The following is a 22,587-nucleotide window of genomic DNA, read 5'->3' on the forward strand; positions in this document are numbered from 1 at the left end:
TTGGCGTTGCTGTGAGTGTCATTTGGAGCAGGACCCAACACAGTGCCTCGGTGGGATGTTGTTAGATTTGGCAGAATGTAAAACACTGAGTGAGTGACAGGCAGCTCACACCCAAGTGGTTTTCACTGTGCTTTTTTATTTTTTTATTCTAGTGTCCTTTTATTTGGAAATGCCTTGGGAGAAACTGGTAGTAAAACAGAAGTTGACAGTTGGTCAGGGGCATCTCTCTATACAATGAGTCTGTTCGTCTCCTAGAAATAAATATTAATAAGTAAAAATGGCATCATTTCACGTGTGTGGCTGTACCGGGACACGGCAGGCTTCTTCAGGCTTAGCTGGGATTGGGTTCTGAATATTCGGAACCTTCGATTCATCCCGGCTCCAGGACCGCTCACCTCCCTAGGTGTGGAGGGAAGGTGGCTGGGCTGACTGTCTCTCGGGACACCGCTGCTCTCATGAATCGCGAACCCCGTGTCCTCCTCGAACCTTTCCCCTTCAAGTGTCGTTAACGCGCTGGTGCTTCTTAATTAGATCGAGTTGGCAGTGTGGCCCAAATCTAGTCTCATTAGTTGAGCTGCCAGCTTTTCGCTTGTTTGGTGTGTTATTCCAACGTAAGCGCGAGGCCAAATTAGATTCCTTTGAGTTGTAAAACGGGTTTGTTGGGTGGTGAAGTTGGAGCTCGGAAAGGGCTGTAATTAGATTTCCCCAAAGTCATCCTAACCCAGAAAGGCCTGTGAAAAGAGGAGGAAAGGTTATTAGTAGAGGAATCTTGTGAGGAGGTGGTCAGTCCTGTGTGACGTTGATCATCACCTCCAGCCGTGGCCCCTGGGTGTGGTTCGGAGAAAACCACAGGTCTGGCGATTCACTGAGACACAGGCTCTAACGTTTCTGTCTCTTTTCCTGTTTTTACCCTTTACCTTAAACCCAGGAGCAAAATTCTGTCTTTACCCGAGCACAGTTCGGTTCTTGCTGGGATGTGGGGGTGCAGGAGATGCGCTCCCGCCCGAGAGTTTAAAAGCAAACAGTGCGGTCAGTCAGTGAGATAGTCACCTGGTGGCTAACTGGTGTCACCTGGAAGCATGCAGCTGCGGTCCTGGGCCTCGCTTGAATTTCAGATGGCTGATGGCTGGGGAGAAGCAGCACAGGGAATCATGGTTTGAGTTTGTATAGCAGCAACCACCCAATGCTTCCGGAATCATTCTAGGTCAAACGTAACTGTTGTATTTCCCAGTTGCATGAAAGAAAGAATACAAGAACCTTTAAGTACACTGGAGGTATTTCTGTCTCTGCCTGCCTGACTCTGTCTCTCTGGGGCAATCAGAGGTTGATCTTGGGTGTCTTCGTCGTTTCTCTCGGTCTTACTGGTTAGCTAGACTGACTTGCTAGCAAGCCCCAGAGATCCTCTCGCCTTTGGCTCCCTCCGTGAGTGGATGACAGCATTTCCTACTATGACCAGCTTTTCACAGGGGTGCTAGAGATCTGAACTCAGGTTCTCATGCTTAAATAAGTCCTTTACCCACCGAGTTATCCCCAGCCTCAGCAAAAATAGTTACAGCATCCTGCCAGTCAAAGGATCTCCTGGAAGTACAGACACTCGGGAGATCAATTCAGCGTTTAACCCTTCTGGGGATGACCTAGGAGAGGGGACCTACCACAAAACCCAAGGTAGACAAGAAGACAGAAATCTACTCCCGTTTGTCCTCTCAACAGTAAATTAAGTGAGCAGCAGAGCCCTGTGACGAACTCCTAAGAAGTTCTTTGGGACGTTAGAGCAGTGCTAAGGACATTTGAGAGGCATGAAAATGTCCTTTTCTGTCATCTGCACAATGGATGCACACATTTGGTACTGTTCCTGGATAGATTCAAGATCTTTACTAAACGGAAACATTTGGACCTGGGGTTGAAGTTCAGGGGTAGAGAAACTTGCCTTGCTTGTGCTAAGGTCAGAGTTATGAAACCAAATGAGAAAAAAAAAAAAAAAAAACAAAACCACAGCAACAACAAAAAACAACCAAAAAACAATGCCCCCCCCCAAAAAAAATTACCCAGAAGCTTCAAAATAAAATGGACAAAGTTAAAACGAGTTTGAGTCAGCCAACTATATGTGCATGTTGGGGAGTATGTGTGCTTGAGTGTAATTGCCCTAGGACACCAGAGGGCTTGTCAGATCCCCCGAGTCTGGAGTTGTGCGTGGTTGTGACCTGATGTGGGTTATGGGAACTGATCTCCAGTCCTCTGGCAGGGCATCAAGTACTCTAACTTTTGAACCATCTCTGCAGCCCTAATTTTTAAAATTACGTGTGTGTGTGTGTGTGTGTGTGTGTGTGTACGTACCACAGTGCAAGCAGCTTTGGGACTCAGCTATCTCTTCCCACCACGTAGGTTCAGGGACTCGAACTCAGGTTTTTGGGCTTGTTGACAAGCACCGTCTCCCTGGCCCCAAACAATCTACAAACAAACAAACAAACCAGAAAACCAACAAGAAGATTCCCTGGGTTAAAATAGCTGTTTCAGGCAGCCTTGGAGTTTAGTAGGGGTGGACTAGAGGAAGGAAGGGGGCAGGATGTGTAAAGTCCCAGGCTTTATTCCATTATTTGAAAATGCTCTTCAAGAAGTGATGTGGTGGGGCGGGGGCAGGGGTGGGGGTGGCTGCAGAGATGACTCAGTGGTTCAGAACAAGACTTCCTGCAGGGGACCTGCGCTTGATCCCATATGACGTGCCTTACAACTGCTGTAACTCCAGCTTCAGGGCACGTGTGCAGGAGTTCCGCAGTCCCCTGAAGGCACACATACACATACCTCATACTTACACGTAATTAAAAATAAGAAAAATACAATTTGGAAAGAAATAAGCTGAGAGGTAAGGATGCAGCTCAGTGGTTGAGTGTCGGCCTAGCATTCAGAGGCCTTAAGATTAATCCCTAGCTGTGGACACCAAACAAAACTGAGCAGACAGAAATCCAAATCACACTCTCAGTGCCATATGAGTTAAGACAGTCACATTTCCAAAGCAGCCAAAATCTATGGTCCCTCCTTCGAGTGTAACAATATACAGTCATGAAAGGTGACAATCCCAAGAGGAGTGTCGCCATGCGGGAAACTGCTCAGGCTACAGGAAGACGCGAGTGAGCTGAATGTCTGGATCACGCTGCATGCTCCTCGGGTCAGGCTGGAGCTGGCGGGAAAACTATGGTAACAGGTTGACGGGAAAGGATTTTGGAAAATAGTCCTGTACATGAAGGAAGGAGAGAAATTGTAAAGGGTTTTGCAAATGGTTGGAGCAATGCACACAGCTGCTTTTCACGATGTCAGACTTTTCAAGGCATAAAAAATATTTAAAGGAGAGTCAAGACGCGGTGGGAGGGGAGCCTGTAATCTTAGCAAGGGAGTTCAAGGTCATCCTTGGATAGGTAACAAATATGAGGACAGCTACAGAAGACGCTATCTCAAATCAACAAAAATTTAAAAGAAGTTGTGTCTGGTGGTACAGGCGTGTAATCCCAACTATTTGGGATGCTGAGGCAGGGGGATTATAAGTTTAACAAAGCTTACCTCAAAATAAAAAAGTTGAAAAGAGCTGAGAATATAGCTGAGGCCCAAACTTCAATTCCCAGTGCTAAAAACAGGAAAAGAAAGGATAAACTGTAGCTACTTATGGAGAGGTAACACTAAATAGAACTTAGCTTCTTCTCAGTTATGGTTCTAAGTGAGAGACAATGCCAAATGCAACTTTGAAGAATATCTTCTCCCTCTTCAAGTCCTTCATTTCGCCATGATGGTCAAAGCTACTTTGCGTCTGAAGTATTCTAGTTATATTAAGCGTGCCTAGAATGTTTGAATATGTTTTGTCTCTAAGGTACCCTGAAACAATAAGGGTCATTTGAGTTTTTAAATGACTGTAAAATTAATAAAGAGAAGGTCAGAATGATTGAAAAAAAACCCTCAAGCACCAAAAAATGGAGAAACATTTGAATCCGGCTTATGGCTGGGTTCGGCATCTACTTCCCTTGAGGGAGTATTTTAAATTGATTGGCTAAGGAGTCCACGTATACAGCTGGCTCTCCAGAAAGCTTGTTGTATTAGATATATTTTCGAATTGAAAATTCCAAACAAGATGGATCCAGGAGGAGACGTAGATTTATTTTAAGTAAATAACTTTATTTTATGCTCCAAATGAAGGGTTCAAAGCTTGGTGGCGTCTTCTAGGACTTACTGGGCAGTCCAGTGGAGGTCCTAAAAGTTGAACACTCTTGGTGTCTGTCATCTTGGAACTTCGGATCTTTTGAATTTAAAAATAGATTATTAAAGGATAAAACACAAACTAAAGAGAGAATAAAGGTCTATGCTCAGAGCTTTCTAAGTTCTCTGGCGTGTGCGGTACTGGGAATTGAACCCAGGGCATCATGCTAGAGAAGACCTCCACCCCTAAGCCACACCCCAAGCCTGCAGTTGATTAGGCATTGTAGGTACTTCTGTTTTTTATATGGGAGTGAGGAATCGTCTCAGAGCCAACCCTGCCTTGTTCATTGAAAGCTGCCTGAAGGCAGGATGAAGGTCCCTTCTAGGTTGAGCCCATTAGACCCAACACAACAATGAGGGAAGAATGTGAATAAATGGCCCCACACTGGAGAAATGTCCCCCTCCCTTTTGTGAAAGTATTGTCCAGTTTGACCACTTGCTTAGGTACTTATACACTGGCTCTTTCTGCTGGGGTCACCTGCACAGAAAGGGCAGTGTGACACAGCCTAGCTCTTGGAGGCCCATTGTTCCGTGATGACTTCATTGTTGGTCTGTTCCAGATGAGACTTTGTGTAGGCTTGGTCATAAGCGTGTTCTTACTTTGCCGGGTTGTGACAGGGATAGAAGCTCTTTTGTCCCCCACCAGGCTCTGAAGATGCCCTGCATGGTTGATGGGGCTTTCCTAATTACCTGAGTTCCATTTCTGCTCTAGCTCTTCCAATCATATTTCCTCCCCTTCCAGGAGTAGTGACTTCTGCCTCCCTGGACCCTGCATTTTTGTGAGTTTCCTACTCCTCTGCCCCTTGACTCTTTGAGGTTCTTCCAACTTCCTCTGAGGTCATCTTGTTGGCTCTGCCCTTTGTCCTCTAATTTTCCTGGATTCTCTACCACAGAGCAAAGACTTATCAGGCTGTGTCCTCAATGTGTGGCCTGGTCAAACTACAGCTCCGTGAATGCGATGTTGTGTCTTTGGAGGTCACATGACCTAATTATGCCTCTATGACCACCCTCTAAACCCAAGGTCCTAGCAGCAACATTTCTTTGCAGGAAGTCTTTCTATTCCTTTATATCAACTCTCTACAGTTTCCAGAATCTTCTCCATTCTGTTCCTTTGTCCCCTCTAGTCCATCCCTTTGAAATGTCAATTCAGAATTCTAAGTGCGTGCCCTCTTGTTATGAACCATACCAAAAAAAAAAAAAAAAGAGACAAAACTACCTAGGATCGATGTGTAGTTTCCATCAATCAATCTCCACACCCAGGACGCTGCTGTTCTGTTTGGTGGGATCCATTTATGAATCTTTCTTTCTGCTTGAGTGAGTCTAAAAGCAGGGTGGCGGATTGAGATGTGAGCCCTGTTCCTGAGAGGGAGCCCTGGAGGACTTCTCTATGGCGTGTGGCATTGCCATGCCCAGTGAAAGCAGGGTGGAAAAGTCACAGGGTTTGCTCATAGGGTGGGGCGTAGCCTGGTCAGCTAGGAGGTCATCAGCCAGAGAGGAGTGCTTCTACATGACCCTCTGTGATCTCGAGTTTCCTCCTCAGCCCCGATTGCTTCTTCATTGTTACCTTTCCAGTTCTCCGCTAGAGAGAAAGAAGAATTTTGCACCAGGCAAGTCACTCCTGTTCAGTTCTTTCTGTCAACTCACCATGTCCACTTCCCACAGGCAGGAAAGGGAGGAGCCAGGGGGCAGACTGGAGTGTCACAACCATAGATGTCCTCCACATCGCAGCGCACATAACAAGCAGGGAAGGAGTGTTTCTGCCCCACTTTAGGTTCCGAAAGCTAATGGAGGAGGACTTGTGTAAGAATGACCCAGTGAGGTTTGACTGTAAACATACAGGGAAACAATGGCAGGCATGGCTCCCCTCTCCCTCCCCACACACCTAAGTCTCGACTGGTAAGACCCACAAGTTCATGGAGATTGCTCACTCCCTGTGGGCTCTTAAGCAATCGGCTTCACCTGTCTGAGTTACTTTTGCTCTTGTAGGAACTAGGGTTGCTTTCTTTTCTACAGATTAAGCAGTTAAGAACACACACTGCCAACGAGTACAGATCAGGTGATTTATACAGTAATAGCACCCTACCCCCTTTCTGCGCCTCTGCAGCCCAATCGAGCCCTTGGCCAAGGAGGATGCGGGCAATGGGACTTGACTGGGCCACACTCATTAACGCTTCTTCCATATTAGCTCCATTCACTGTTGCCCTGATCCTTCATTCTTCCACATCCTGGCCATTCCTTGGACAGCAAGCTCTCTCTGTAGGGCACTCGTTTCTTCAGCTCTTAGATCTTTTACTTGAAGATGCTGGCTTGGTGCTGTGTCTTCCTCTGGCTGTTTTCTTTTTAAGCCCTGGTTCACTTGAGAGCTCCTGAAGGAGCAGAGTTGTGAACAACAGCCCACATGCAGGAGAGAATGAATGGGCTGAGAGAGGCCACTGGGTCCCATCCTTGCATCTAGAGCACTCACCAGAGAGGCCTGCTTCAGCGAAGCCCATGGCAAGAAGGCCCAGGGTGAGGCCAACGCGTACTGGACGACAGTGACGCGCTGAGAATGCCCCGGGAAGAAGAAAGGAACAAGATGGCCAATTCTCTCTAGGGACCAAGCTGAGAAGAAGACATCTGGGGAAAGGGAGACATTTTGGAGGTGGTGATTTGGACCCCAGGGGAAGGACCCAAGTATGGCAAAAGGACTGAGACCACAGATGAAGTAGAAGAAGACGAGGCAGGAGCTGTGGACTTCTCTGCCTTTGTTCTGTTCGCCTCACAGTACAAAGCTAAGGCTCAGAAGGGCAGTGTGTTTACGGAATGTGTCTTCACTCATTCCTGGCTCTGAGCTATCAGGAGAACGAAGTGAAGTAGCGTGTCCCACCCGCTTGGGACAGAGCCTGGTCCCGCCACATGTGCTCAGAAAGAACGCTATCGTAGGAAATCAGACTAGACAAAGGATGGTAAGGCGCTGAGAGACAGAGAGACAGAGAGAACAGAAGCACCAGCTATTTTCTGGGCTAAGAGAGGTAGCCTCTTGCTCTTATCATGTTCTTCCTGTCAAGGGCAGCTAGGGCATTCCTTGGTCTGCTCGCTCTCCACCTGCTTCAACATTCTCAGAGTACTGGCTTGGCCTTATCGTTCCTATCAAACACCTGCTATGAACTTGGGGGACGTTTGCTTCCCAAGGGAATATTTGGTAATGTGCCATTGGAACTGAGAAACTAGGGGACCTGCCACAGCTAGTGATAAGGCTGGACCACTGCCGGGACGTCTGACAGAGGCAAGGAGTGGTCCCCATGACAAGGAACAATTGTGACACTGTTATCAAGAGCTCTGAGGTTGAGAAGTTTTGACCTACAATCTATGAGCCTTGTCCCAGGAGCCACGGCACGCACACGGACTGTGGGATCCCGAGGAGCCAGGAATAAAGCAATGCTGTGATGGGCACCCAAACATAACAAGGAAAATGGTACCCAACTGACCTCAAAGAACCGACTCTGGGCAGCTTCGGCTTTGAGTGCTCTATGGCGCAGGGTACTGGGAGGTTTGGAAAGCAAGATCACAAGTTGAGTGTGGTGGCCCATGCCCATCATCCCAGAGGATGAGGCAGGAGAATTGCTTGTGGTCTGAGGTCAACCTGAAGTAGGGTAGTTCAAGGCAGTCTGGGCTGCTGAGTGAGATTCTGTAGAAAAAAAGGAAAAAAGAGGAAGGGAGAAAGGGAAAGGAAGGAAGAAAGAAAAGGAAAGAAAAGAAAAGAAAAGAAAAGAAAAGAAAGACAGACAGACAGACAGACAGACAAAAAAAAATAAATCAGAGATGGAAGGCAGGTTGAAGCCATGAGACTTCGCTGTGGAGATTAGCATTGCTACAAACAAGACCGTCTGAGAATCTGAGAATTGATGGTCTGGACCTCAGGTGACACCAGAACACACAAGACCAAGCAGTTCGTTGTTTGGACGGTATTCAGCCAAGAGCTGAAGCAGGACACAGAATTATATAGCTAGGAAACAGGAATGCCTCCTCTGGAATTACACAGATGAGCGTCTCCGCCCACAAGGGGGGCCCCTGAGCATATTGAGGTCATCAACAGCTCAAGCCGGTTGGATGTGGAACCTCACCCAGTGTTAGCCCAGAGGTTCTCAGCCTGTGGGTCACAACCCCTCTGCGGGTGGCATGTCAGATACCCTGCATATCAGATATTTACATCAGATATTTACATTATGACTCGTAACAGTAGCAACATTGCAGTCGTGAGGTAGCAACAGAATAACTTTATGGTTGGGTTTTAAAGGGTCAAAGCATTAGGAAGGCTGAGGACCACTGTGTTAGACTCACTGCGTGAAGGTTGATGTTTAAGTTTTCTTGTGCTTGGGTACCCACTCTTAGAAATCCAGCTTACCTGGTCAGGTGTGTGTCTAAACATTGCTTTTTTTTTTTTTTCTTCAAAACCCTGGTAGGAATTAAAGAGAACATTAGATTTGCACTGAGAACTCAGAGGTGCTTAAAGTCCCAGACAAGCCATGCCTCTCCATAACACCACACACCTCCAATTTTACTGGATAGGTCCAGCTATTTATCTGTGAGGCTGAGGTCTTGAAGTCCTCCCTCTCATGGCTCGTGTTAACTGTCACCTTCATAAATCTAGAATCACCTGGCAGATGGGCCTCCGGGAGATTATCTCGGCAGGTCATCTTGGACTGTATTAAAAGGAGAACTCAAACTGAGCGCTTGGGCACATTCATTACTTCCTGTTTCGTGTCTGTAGATGTAATATGACCAGAGGCTTCAAGCTGCCTTAACATCCTCACCATAGACCATGCGCTGGAATCTAGAGCCAAGGTCAACTCTTCCTCCTCTAGCTTGCTTTGGCTGAGGTCTTTTGTGATGGCATATTGGTGGCTTTTCTGTTGCTATAATAAAACGTCCCGACCAAAAGCAACTTCTAAAAGAGTTTATTTGGACTTACAGTTCCAGAAGGTTAGAGTCCATCCCAGTGGGGAGGTGTAGCAGCAAGTGGCAGGCGTGGGGGCTGGAGCAAGAAGCTGAGCACTCACACCTCAAGGGCACCTCAAGGGCAAGCAGGAAGCCGAATGCAGACAGGTAGGAGGGGAAGGCTTTGAACTCGCAAAACTTGCTGTCCATGACACACTTTCTCCAGCAAGGGCATAACTTCCCAAACCTTCCCCAGATAGCACCACCAACTGGGGACCAAATATTCAAAGACCAGAGCCTATGAGGGATGTTTTGAATTCAAATGGCCACAAAGAGCAACAGGGAAAGAAACTAAGACATTCCCTCAATCGGCTTTTGATTAGGGCTCCCTACAGAGTGGGCCTTGCTACCCAGTTACCATCAGCCTCTTGTGGTTCATGCCTGGGGTGTAACCATCACTCCCCGGAATGCATCTGGGGCCACTTTTGCTGTCTACCTTCACTGCTTTTGGTTTAGTCTGTCCTTCCCCCATGTTCCCTGCTGGTCTTTAGAATCCCATAGGGGCCTCTTTCACAGGTCGGGTGTAGAACACCAACAATGTCTTCTGTCACGAAGTGTCCACGATCAGAAGCCCCCCTTACCTTGCCTTTCCTTCATGTCTTCTACTGGGGTTTGCCTTTGCCGAGGGCAACCACGCTGTCTTGAGGCTCTGGCACTAATGCCAGTGTGCGCTGCCCCTTTCACCTCCAGTGTTTCCTCATCCCTTAGCGCGCTGACTTCCCTGCCTGCCTATCTTCAGAATCAGGGTTTCTCAACCTTGGCAGTGTGGACCTCTTGAGCTGGAAAATGCTTCATTCTGGGCGTTGCTCACAGCATCCTTCCCTTGGGTTCTCTGGGGACACAGTAGCACCCTCCTCCCTGGTGGAGACTGTCAAAGAGTCTCCAGAAGATGCACAGTGGTTTCAGATTAGTGCCAGTGGAGACCTAATGGCTTACAGGTCACCTCCTTGAACAAGCATCCTTCGAGCTCCAGGTGTCAAGCCTCTCGCTTTCTCTCTTTCCATCCCCACCCTGTTGATTATGGCTGCAGGACTTTGCTCGGCTTTGAAATAACATAATGGACGGCTAGGAAGTGCCAGTGGCCCACGCCACATGACTACCGTGACTCCTTCATTCTGTCCTCTAAGGACAGCTTTGAACACACCTCCTGTTCTAGTTTCATTTCGGTTGCTGTGGTAAAACATTTCTGTTGCTATGGTAAGACAAAAGAAACGTGGGGGAGGAAAGGGTTTATTTGCATTAACCCTTTAATGCACAGTCGCTGAGGTCACCACCGTCTATCCAGGAGGAGAGTCAAGGCAGGAATTCAAGACAGCAACTCGAAGCAGAAACCGTGGAGGAGCATCCCTTGTTGACTTTCTGGTTCACTCAGGCTTCCATTCAGCTGGCTTCCTTAGAGAGCTCAGAACCCCCTGCTCAGGGACCGACGCTGCTCGCAGGGGGCTGGGTGCCCTTACGTCATTTAACTGGCAAGACAATCCCCAACAGACGTGCTCGCCGACCCACCTGATGAGGACAATTGCTCAACAGAGGCTGTTCAGGGAAATGCTTCAAGACTGTGTCAAGCTGGCTGGTAACGCTAATTAAGACACTTCCTGACACACAGTGGGTACTCAGAACTGGGCACCGAGTTAACACGGACACACAGAAATGACTGTCCTGGCACACAGAGACATCGGAGTGAGTGGTCAGGTACATTTCCCAGGTGACAATGGTGTCCTACTACAGTACGAAGAGCAAGTACTTTGGAGTCATGGAGTTCCAGTCTCACAGTTCTGCCACCTACACCAGGGGCGGGGCCTGGCACCACTTTAATAGCAGTGTGGTAGTCTCCATTGATCGGCAGTGTGGAGATGGTGCCCTTGCGAGTGTGCACAGCTGCTTAATCTTCTCTGCTGGCTCCCAGACCTCAGGTGGTTTGGCTGAGCCTCCTTCAGCTCTTCGCCTTGGCTTGCCAGTGCCAGGGGAAGGCTCACACTGTCCCCTCAGTGCTGTGTACACACAGGGCCACGCTTAGAACAGATCCCAGGACATGCCCTTGGTGCACCATGAGCAGGGATCGAGTCATATTTGTAATTGAATGGCATCATGCAGCTGTCGGGTGAGGCAATTCTCACGGGACTGGTCCTGCGAAAAGAGACCAGTGTCAAGTCCCCCTGTGAAGAGCCTGGGTCTAGAGAGGTCACGTTGATTTAGGTTTTCCCACGTGGACACTTGGGATTCTTGCGGAACACTGGGAAGCCAGGGCAGCATCTTTCTGGCTGGCTGTTGTCTTCTTCTACATCAGCTTTGTGCAAATGGTAACTTTAGTGAATTTTCCATCTGCCCACCTCTTAGATGCAGGGAATTGCGTATGGAGAGTAACCTCCCTCCTTGAAACAGGAGAAAGAGAACTTCAAGAATCTAAAATTCTGATGAGGGGCGAAAGTAAGAAGGGCCACCAGGGGTTTCCAACTTGCTCAGGGTGTCCTCCATCTCCTTTGAGTTCTTCTATGTCTTCCGAAACCCAGCCAAGGAACCCCGTACCTCAAACATGCTTCCCCCCCCCCAGATGGGTTCATCTAACTCCCTCTTGGCCAGTAAGTGGCAGAGCTGGGGACTGAATTGAGGCCCTCATTTCCTCATTTTTACTCTTCAAGTTCATGATGCCTCGAAAATCACTGCACCCCCTTAGCTTTCATGGACTTTGTAGTCCACCAGGATTCCACGTGGAAGGGAGGTTAAGGTCTACTCATCCCCTAGGGCTGATTCTGTAATACGGTATACAATGGTTTCCCTGACCAAAAGGCGATTTCAGAATATTTGTATATTCACAATGAGATATCACTGAGGTGGGACCGAAGTCAAAATAAGAAATTCATCTATTTTTCATATCTGCTAGACACACACACATGACCTGAAGGCAGTTTTATACAACGAGGCATTGTATGCCCGGGTCCAGGCTGCCACCTGTCCTACGAAGTCATCTCTGGTGTTTTCCACTTGTGACTTGATGTTGATGTCGTTTCAGAGGTTGGAGTAATTTGGACTCTTTTCCTTTGAGACGGGAACTGCTCAGCCTGTACCCCAAAAAGCCTGCTTAAGAAACAGGAAGTCTCAGAGTCCTGGGGGCAGGAGACCAGAAGTTAAGTTATTAGCAGGGCTTCATGCCCTCCGAAGGCTGCAGGCTGAAAGCATCTTCCGTTGGTGGTGCCAGTTTCGGCTAGCCCTCGTGACCTCTCCCTTACATCTGCCGCTGCTCAGTCTTTACCTCTGCTCCCCGCCCCCAACCCCCGCCATCTTCCCCACAGCTCTAAGTCCAGCTTTCTATTTCCCTTTTCCTTTTATGGAGACAAGGTTTCATGTTGACTAGGCTAGGGCTAGGCCTTGAATGTGCTCTGTGGCCAAGAATGACCTTGAATTTTTCCGTCCTCCTGTCTACCCCTCTGACTGCTAGGATTGCAGGAGCCTGCCACCACACAATTTATTTGGTATTCAGAATGAAACCCAGGGCTTTGTGACTGCCAGACAAGGGACCTACCAACTGAGACACATCTTCAGACCCTGTATTTTTTTTTTCCTTATAGAGACACCAGGCATATTAGACTAAGGACCCACTCTTTCACATAAAGATTTCCCTCAGTGAAGAACTGTGATCTAGAAGTGTAAACCAAATAAACCCTCCTCTCCTCTCATGTCAACAATGACCTGTTTCCACGTAAGGTCATATTCTGAGATATTGAAAGATGTGGTTAGGCTTGTAGCACCTCCCTCCAAGAAATAACAGGGTTCTGTTACCAGAAAGTGTGTGTGTGTGTGTGTGTGTGTGTGTGTGTGTGTTCCTGGGTTAAGGGGCAGATTCTGGGAGATGTGTTGGCCATGAGCATAAACCATTCTGCATTCTGCATCCCTGTCATCTCTCTCATTCTCTCTATATTTGAGGTTGGCCTTTGCCAACTGGGCACATGGGGAACATTTGGCTGGAGACCATAAACAAGGAGGACCAAGAAACTAAGAGTATTTACTCCTCCACTCCATCATCTTAAAGGGTCTCTTCCCTGGGGGTCATATTGTAACTTCTCTGGATTCCTCCTGTGGCAGCTACAGGGTTTAGAAGAGAACCTACCTGACTGCACGTACTTCCCCAAAAGGGTCTGCTGTCCTTTGACCTCTCCTGCCTTTGCTGTTGCTACTTGAGGCAGGTCTCATGTAGCCCAGACTGGCCTCAAACTTGCTATGGAGTTGAAGATAATCAAACTGCTGATTCTTTAACCTCAGCCTCTCAAGCGTTTGGATTATAACTGTGTATTAACACACCTGGATTACACCAGGCTGGAGGTCAAACCTAGGGCTACATCTCATGGGAGGCAAGCACTCTGCCAAAGGTGCCACACCCTGACTCCTCCTGCGTCTTACTGCCCCTCCTTCTCCTCCTCTTCTTCCTCCCTCTTCCTCCTCTCCTCTCTTCTCTTCCACCTCTTCCTTCTTCTCCTGTCTCTATCCTCCTGTGTTCTTCATTACACTTCCCTCAATTCATCCAATTTGATTCTATTTACTACAAGCAGAGCAGCCCCAAACAACCATCACCCTGTGTACTTCATGGAAGGTTGGTTCTCTTGGTATTCCTTGACTGCGTACGTGTCTTGCTGTTGCCAGGGCAGTGGACCGCGGCCTCGGCTTCCAATTTTTACTGTGCCGAATCAGGTTGCACTCATTAATCTAACTTGCTTTCTAAGAAATTCTTCTCTTAGACACACAGGCTTTGGCTGTGTGGAAGGCACTGAAGTCAATGCAGGGAACTTGCAAAGTCTGGGCCATAATGAGGTCAAGATAAGAGGGACTTGTACTTCATGGGAAAGAGCCAGAACCTTAAATATTCAAGGCTGGGAAGAACTGGAGGACGCTGGGATCCAAACAGGTGAAAGCTGACTACATCTTGTGTAATTTGCAGAAGATATTAATGACAGACAATATTAATGACAGGAGATATTAATGACAGGAGATATAATCATTTTTTTTATCATCGTGAGTGAAGCTGAACAGAGATTGACAATGAAGAAGAATGGCTCAGCAAGAGAAGACGGCACAACAGAAGAAGCTACAGTCAGCCGGTCACCCTGTATCCCTCATCAGGAAGACAGGAAGGAGAGCCAGACTCTTAACATCTCAGAACCCACCCCTGCTGACCCCTTCTCCCCAGCAAGTCTCTGCATCCTAAAACAGTGCCACTAGTTGGCAATCAAGTGTTCAGCCTCATCAGCAAATGGGAGAACAGCAGGCAGGAGTGGGGGAACACCCCTGTGATCCCAACGCTTGGAAATTCCCTGCTGAAGCCCGAGAACCAGTTAGATGACCCACGAAGACAGAGTTCTGGGAGGGGATTAACTTTAGATGAGATCGTGGTGAGGCCCCATGATGGTATTAGTGCCCCCTCCTTTTCTGACCCTCTGGAGTTTTACTCAGTTGGGTCTCTTGGTGGCGGAGTTGGTGCCGCACAACAGGAACTTGAACTTGGAGTCACGGAGCTGTTTGACAGCTGGCCAGCAGCACTTACCCTCTTCAGTCTCTTCCCCCCTCATGATCTGCAGGGATGTGGACAGGCATGGTGCTGGGCACCCATGTCTCAGTAGCATTGTGATGGCATCAGAGGTGGTCAGGTCCTGATCCTCTCGGTACATGTGTGTCACTGCAGAAGTCAGGGTGCAGTCAGACGCCTAAGTTCTTCACCCAGGGGTGGCTTCTCAAACACCTGTCCATGGTGCACTGTCTCCCCTAATTGACGTCTTCTTCAGCCTTGACACCAAACACCGGAAGCGGGACTTGGCCACCACATGGTTGGGTACAAAGATGCAGATTTGGTACCTAGGTGGCATTTGGCACTTTGGGGAAGGCAAGAAGTGCCCCCCACCTTTTACTCACAAAGTGTGCCTGAGGCCTTCATGGTGATCTATCTTTGCTTGCTGCCACTCTCAAAAGGAAGGCATATTAGTGCCCCTTTTAAGAAGACAGACATTGTCTCTGTCTCTGTCTCTCTTTTTCTCTGTTTCCTCCTTCCATTTGAGATTGTCCTCTCCATGCTAGGAAGAGATCTCACACCAAAACTTAGCCCTATTGGCACCCTTGACACAGACTTCTGTTCTCTGGAACTATGCAAGAATGGGTTTCTGTTGTTCAAGCCACCCGACAAATGGTATTATTTTTATTGCAGGTGGAGGCAATGAAAACTTGTAGAGGTTACACCTTCTTGACTTGTACAATCCCGGTATCTAGCATGATATCTGGCATGCAGGGCTCAACAGACATGGGTGAATAAATATCTATGAGCAGAGGTCAAGGGACACTCAGGTGTAGGTGTAGCAATGATTGCTCTGACACCGCCTCTTGATCTTATCCATTGAGAACTTCCTGGGGATGAGCCATCAAACAAGGGTTTGCTCACACCTGGGCTTTAGAAGCAAGACTGAGTTCTCCTGTCTGAAGTGGGGATTGGCTCTGGGAGCCGGGTAATCTTTCAACAGAATACAGGGTTCCTGGGGTATATTGAGCAGGGTCCCGGAAAGCTGGATTCTACAGCAAGGTCCTCACTCTCATTGGGCTTGGATCAGAGGAGCCAGGTTATACAAATTTGAATAGGGCAGCTGGAGTTACAATGGAAGATTCTGGCAGACTCAATGACAAACCAGCTTTGAAGTATCTTTTCCTTCTGTGTCCACATCCTGGCCTTGCAGAACCAGTTTATCCAGGGGTTGTTGCATCCCTCTGTTAATCCCATCATCCAGAAACATACAGCCTTGCCGTGAGAATTGCCCTCAAAACTGCGAAGAGAATATAGGTGAGGTTGGGCGGGGGGCAGTGGAGAAAGTTCACAGCAAGCTTTCAATGAACAACACATCTGAGGGCCCTGGAGTTTATCATCGGTTCTTTTGTGGGACCCCCCCGCCCCCGCCAGCGGCCTCATTCCCACTGCTAGCTCATTTTTGGGGACACTGTGAAGAAGGTGCCCTGGCGCTTTTTGCACCCAGAGGTCCCTTCTCAACTGTGCAGGGAAGCCCTGGTGCATATTGCTTCATTCTGGCCACCAAAATCCAACCAATAGGGGCTGAGAAGACAGCCTAGTGGGTAAAGTGCATGCTTCATAAACACAAAGAACTGAGTTTAAATCCCCAGCACACACTTGGACATGGTGCTGAGCAGCTACAGCCCAGAGATAGGAGTCGGGATGGACACGGGGATCATGGGAGATCAGTAGCCAGCCACTGTAACCAAAATAGCAAACTTCAGGTTCAGTGAGAGACCTTGTCTCAAAAAGTAAGGTGGAGAATGCAGAGGAGGAGGCCTGGGATCTACCTCAGCCTTCCACACCTGCACACACGGGCTAACTCATGTGTATATGCATGTGGATGGACACGAACACACTACATACAAAAAAAGGTTTGTCAGTGGTCACAATCACATTAATGCTACAGTTTGTGTAGGCAAGTTGCATGTGCGCGGGTGCACATGCCTAAGCATGCACGTGTGTGGACACCAGAGGTCCTCTGCTGTTATTCCTCAAGGACTATTTACCTTGGCTTTTGAGGCAGGGCCTTTCAATGGCCTAGGAAGGCTAGACAGGCTGGCCAGGGAGCCTGCCTGCCCCCCATGTTGGGATTATCTGCATGTACCGCCGCACCCAACTCTTTGATGGAGAACTCATATCCCTGGCTCCTTTATAATACAGTTTGATGAGATGACTATCTGACGTTAGTGTTTCCCCCCTCTTTTTCCTCCCAAACCCAGAGCCCCATTCTAATCATAAGGAAAAAAAAAAAAACATCAAATGGTTCTGATAAATGAACATTCCCCAGAACACCTGGATAGCCATCCTTCAAAGCATCCAGAGTATGAAAAACAAAAGTCTGAGAAACTGCCATAGCCAAGAGGCACCCCAAGAGTCACTGTGCCTCAGCGTGACATGTCCTGGGATTCTGGAGCAGAGAAAGGACTTTAGGTAAGAAGTAAGGAAGCCTGAGGCTGGAGAGCCAGCATAGTTGACCAAGTGCCTGCTGTAACAGCATGGGGACCCACTTTTGGATCCCCAGAACACACATGAGAAAGCCAGATGTTGTAGTGCATCCCTAGAACCTAGTGCTGGGGAGGTAGAGACAGGCGGGTCCCCGGGGTGCTGGGCAGCCAGTCTAGCCAAGTCAGTGGATTCCAGGTTCAGGGAGAGACCCTGTCACAAACATTAAGGTGGAGAGTGATTAGAAAGATTGAGGAAGACACGACACTGGCCTCTGGTCTCTACTCTCACATGCCCTGCCCCCAACACATGCACACACAGGAACACACGTACATGGGTTGTAGGGGATGAGGGAAGCAAGGGATTTATTAAATTACAATATTTTCCTCTTACCTGCAGACTGTGTGCTATTTGGATGTGATAAAGTAGCAATAGAAAAACCCTTAAATCCTATTAGCCTCCCTCCATGCAGACAAGTCTAGTAAATGTGCCTGTCTTGTATTCCTTTATGGCAAGACACATTCCCTACGGGTGTCAGGACAGACTGGACACTGATATACATCGTACATGGAAAAATCCCCTTTAACCATGTGGACGAGATTAGCGTGTGTGGAGGGGAGGGCTACCATCCTCACGAACAACACACCCCAGACATCTGTCAGATGCTAGCAGCCTGCCTCTTTTCTCTGACAGAGGGTGACCTGAATTTCCTTTCCCTGAATCCCTGAAGATTCCCTTTCCAGAAAGCCTTTTCCTTTCCAACCAAATTTGTGTCCTGAGCATTCATGCATAGTCCTTGTTTCTAAAATTTCTGTCATGACTGAGATGAATTGCTTTTGTGCTCATTTTTAGCAAGATGTTAGCGACGGGGAATTATATGTGGCATTTATGGGGCCCTGCATGGCCTTCCCAATCTTTCGATAAATGTAAAATTCTTCTAAGTAATAAAATCTATTTTTGAAAGTTTTAAATTGTGTGTGTGTGTGTTATGATGCACATGCCTGCCGTAGAATGCATGTGGAGGTCAGAGGACAACTTGGGAGAGTCAGTTTTCTCCTTCTACCATATGAGTCCCACGAAGAGAATTCAGGTAGTCAGGTTCGGCTGCAAGCATCTTTATTTCCTGCCCAGAAACCCATATTTTGAAACAAAGACCTGTCTCACCCTGACATCTTGGGGTGAAAGAGCTCATTTGGCTTGTTGGCTGTGGCCTCAGTTCCTGGCGACTTGACCATTCCCACACTCATTAGCTATATGTTGCTTCACAGGTCCCCTAGGGACACTGCAGAGTTTCACAGTAACCAGGTACCAAGCTGACGCAGGGCAGCTGATTACCTCTATCATGGGCTGGCTCCAGATGGAAAATGCTGAAAAGAGATTGGTTGTGTCTCCTTCAGGCTTTTCCTCTTGCAGCTGTTCTTTAGACAGTATGGTGGAGCAACCATTTACAAAGTGTTTGCATTCCCTGGAGGCTATAAATAAAGAGATGGGTTAGAATACAAGGGGGGAGCCGGGCGGTGGTGGTGCACGCCTTTAATCCCAGCACTCGGAAGGCAGAGGCAGGCAGATCTCTGTGAGTTCGAGACCAGCCTGATCTACAAGAGCTAGTTCCAGGATAGAAACCAAAACCACAGAGAAACCCTGTCTCGAAAAACCAAAAAAAAAAAAAAAAAAAAAGAATACAAGGGGGTTGTGCCTGGGATGTGTGTGAGTATAACGTTGTTTGTGACAGACACGGACACTCTAGGACTTTAAGGTCCATAAGCAACCTGGTGCCCCTTGCTTTTGAACATCTAGAAATGCTTTGTCAGTTTCGGTCATAGCAGATTAGTCTCACTGCTTTGGGTGTGAGGTATCCCACACAAGGAAGTGCACGGTAGAGCAAATTTTCAGCCTCACGGCATGCATGAAAGGGAGAAGGGAAGGGGATGGTGTCATATACATCCCTTCTAGGGCTTGACCCCGATGACCTGAAGACCTTCCTCTAGGTTCATCTACCTCTGGATGGGAGTGCTATGGAGGTAGAGTGGAACATTCCAGATACAAACTACAGCACCATTCCTTTGTTCAAATCCAGCCAGGCAAGGGATGTGGTTCAGTCGGTCAGTAGAGGGTTTACCTAGCTAGGTTCTATCTCTAACACTGCACAAAACAAAGCCTACAGGTGTCTGCCTGCAAACCCAACAGTTGGAGGCACAATGATCAGAAGTTCAAGGTCATCCTCAGCTATGTAGATAGTTTGAGACTTGCCTGGGATATAGGAGACCTTGCCTAAAAACCAGGATCTAGCCGGGTCCTTTGTGCTGCTTGTTTTGTGGCAGGGCTGGAAGCTGCTTCCTCACACACAAACAGGCACAAAGCCACCGCATTCCTTCTGAAAAGCAGACATGGCGAGTTGGTTCAATACGACATTGCAGACATGACCCGTGTCAGGGCACACAATCCAGAGTCAGCTCTTTGTGAAGGGAGCTGGTGTTGTGGGTGCCACTTTGCACACATGTTCCTCCTGCCCTGCCCGGGTGCTCAGAAAGAGACAGTCAGGCTTGAGCGTTGACTCTAGCCCATCCCCACTGTGTGCACAGTGAATCGCTACACCTTCTCTCAGCATCTCAGTTGTTCATGTTCATGTAGGGACAAAAAGGTTATGGGAGAGTTATTCTGAAAGATTGCGCCACAGGAAAAGGATCATCTATTTTTATTATGAAGTCAACACGAAGCTGTAGCTGTTTTCAAGGGGTGCTGGCTAAGCTACAGTTGGTGGTGTGTTTGTGATGGGCAGGGAGTGGTTGTGTCCCTGTGCTGTGTGGAGATCAGAGGACAACTGGTAGGGGTTGGTTCTCTCCTTCTAACTTGTGGGTCACAGGGATGGAATTCAGATTATCAAATTTGGTGATAAAGGCACAAGCCTTTATCCATGGAGCCATCTGGTCAACCCAGCCGTTAGCATCTCTCCACACTGTTACAAACAAAACAAGGGAGGTGGGTGGTTGGAATCTGCTCCTCCTATACCAAGAGCTGAGTCCAGTCTGGCCTCAGGGGAGTCTCACTAGTGTTTTAGTTTATCTATAATCTTAGAATCGCTTAACCTACATTATGGGAAACAGGCAGTGTCAACAGGAGGGTGGCAATCACGCGGGTTGCCTAAGTCTTAAGCTAAAGGGAGGGGAAAGTTCTTTCCCCATCCATTCCCCACAGGCTTGCGACCAGATAAACAACTCCCAATAGATGTCCTTAGTAAAGGAGACAAGGCTTTAGCTGGCCTCAAAAGTGCTCATGCATAGGGCAGGTCACACTGCAGAGAAATACCGGTGTTCAGAAACACGAGTGCTCACTTCTGAGTAATGTCCCTGCTGAGGGACAGCCACAGGGACTTTTCAGGCCAGCTAAAGACTGGCCCTTCTGTGATGAATTAAGGCAAATCTTTGATGTACATTGTGTGTGTATGATATTTTCTGATTCAGAGTCTTTGAAACTTTTTCAAACTATCTTGTGAATTAAATGAACTGTATTCAGAGCACAGCCTCTTGTGGACACATAGGGGATCTTCAGTTTCTATGCTTCCATGCTTCCCCTAGACAGAGATCCGTAACAGAAAGGGTCTTGGTGCCCCTGAAGCTGCTGCCCAAAGGCTCTGCTTGACATTGTTGCTGAGTGCAGATGACACTGGTAACAAAAAGGATCAGAGGGACTTCAGGGACAGAGCCATGTCCCTGGATGCTTCATCACTATGGTTAGAACTTTTGTGACAAATCTTGTATGTGTGTGTGTCTGCCTGTCTGTCTGTCTAAAGACCAGAGGAGCCATCTATCTGTCTGGCTCTGTTTTTTGTTGTTTTTGTTAGGGTTTCTCACTGGCCTGAACTAGGCCAGGCCAATTGGCCATCAGGCCCCAGGGACTTGCCTAGCTCGTCCTTCCTAGTGTTAAGGTTGTAAGTGTGCACAACCACACCCGTTTGTTTGTTTGTTTGTTTGTTTGTTGAGGAAGGATCTCACCCTGAATTGAAGGCTGGTCTAGAAGTCACTATTTAGTCCAAATTGACCACAGTCTTTAGAAGCACTGATGGGAGTCACCATGCGTGGCTGTAAATCTAAGCACTTTTCTGTGGGTTCTGGGGATTGAACTCAGGTCCTCTTACAAGCACAGTACCCATCTACCAACCGAATTATCACCCCACAGATTGTCACTGTGACAATCTGACAATCAAAAACATAAACCAGTGTTGTTCCAGAAGCTAGAAATAGCCAATGAAAGCTCAGCCTGGAAAAAATATCCCTATTTATTTAATAATTCTCCACATAATATAGTCAGCAATTGTTATATGTTGGGCCCCATTCTGGCAGATTTAATATATCAAACCATTTAATTTTTTTTTACTGTCCTCTTACGCAAGCCCTAGTGTTGCTCTGTTTTATAGATGAAGAAACAAAGACACAGAGAGGTTAATTGGCTTGTTTAGGTAACACAGCAGGTATGTGGCATAGCTGGGATTCAAATCTAAGCATTCTGGTTCCAGAAACCAGGCTTTTACCATTTTGCGTAGTTTCCCCGACTCTAGCACTGGGGATGGAACTCTGGATTTCACACACGCTAGGCAGAGTGCTCTACCACTCCACGCCCAGCCCTACAGCCACATGTTAGCTGTGAGAATTTTGTCTAGCAATCATGATCCTGTGGAACTGTGTAGAGCTGCTTTATATGATGGTAGTGTGGAAAGTAGTTGCCAGTTCACAGTGTTATACAAGGACACACAGGCAAGGGTGAGCCAGGAGAGGGACGAATTATGCTGGATCAGCAAGGTGCTGATGCTTCTCATTGCTCTCACTATTACTCAGGAGGTTTTATTATTTATGCGTTTTCATGATGAGAGGCCATTTAGAAAGTGAAGCTTCCAAATTCTTCACTTTGGAACGGATTCCCAAGGGACCGTATAAGCATACATCTTACCCACAGCCCCATATCCATAAGGTATGTACATTTCATTCAGGCAACCTGGCTGGCCACAAGAACTCCCAATCCAGGGTCACTTGACTACTTGGTTCAACCCAGGCTGGTGTTTATGTCTGCTACAGCACTCCCATGTGTCAGGAGTATGAACATACTTTGAAACTACTTGAGGGCTGGAGAGATGGCTCAGAGGTTAAGAGCATTGCCTGCTCTTCCAAAGGTCCTGAGTTCAATTCCCAGCAACCACATGGTGGCTCACAACCATCTGTAATGAGGTCTGGTGCCCTCTTCTGGCCTGCAGAGATACCCACAGACAGAATATTGTATACATAATAAATAAATAAATATTTAAAAAAAATACTACTTGAGAATTCCTAGGTTCATATTATATTCATGTAATTTCCAGCCCTACCAAACTCCTCCTGTGTCCCTGTCACTCCCTCTCT

At 47.7% G+C, this 22,587-nt stretch overlaps 1 protein-coding gene and 1 long non-coding RNA gene across 13 annotated transcripts in view; one reads left to right on the plus strand and one right to left on the minus strand.

The window, feature by feature from the left end:
- Nucleotides 1–22,587, plus strand: part of Hsd17b2 (hydroxysteroid 17-beta dehydrogenase 2) — a 48,156-nt gene that overhangs the window by 487 nt on the left and 25,082 nt on the right. The window lies entirely within an intron of this gene.
- The window catches only part of LOC126502939 (uncharacterized), a 44,603-nt gene continuing 22,018 nt past the window's right edge, over nt 3–22,587 (minus strand). For 6 of the 12 annotated variants that reach the window (XR_007592100.1, XR_007592099.1, XR_007592089.1 and 3 more), the window contains one exon: nt 3–18,669. This is a non-coding gene — a long non-coding RNA (uncharacterized lncRNA). Of the gene's footprint in view, nt 19,572–22,587 lie in introns of all 12 variants that reach the window. The other 6 variants (XR_007592098.1, XR_007592094.1, XR_007592097.1 and 3 more) reach the window with 6 other exon arrangements.

The sequence above is a fragment of the Alexandromys fortis genome, unplaced genomic scaffold (genome assembly GCF_014885135.2).
Source record: "Alexandromys fortis isolate MF-2015 unplaced genomic scaffold, M_Fortis_MF-2015_v1.1 scaffold_1, whole genome shotgun sequence".
In the NCBI taxonomy this organism is placed as follows: Eukaryota; Metazoa; Chordata; class Mammalia; order Rodentia; family Cricetidae; genus Alexandromys; species Alexandromys fortis.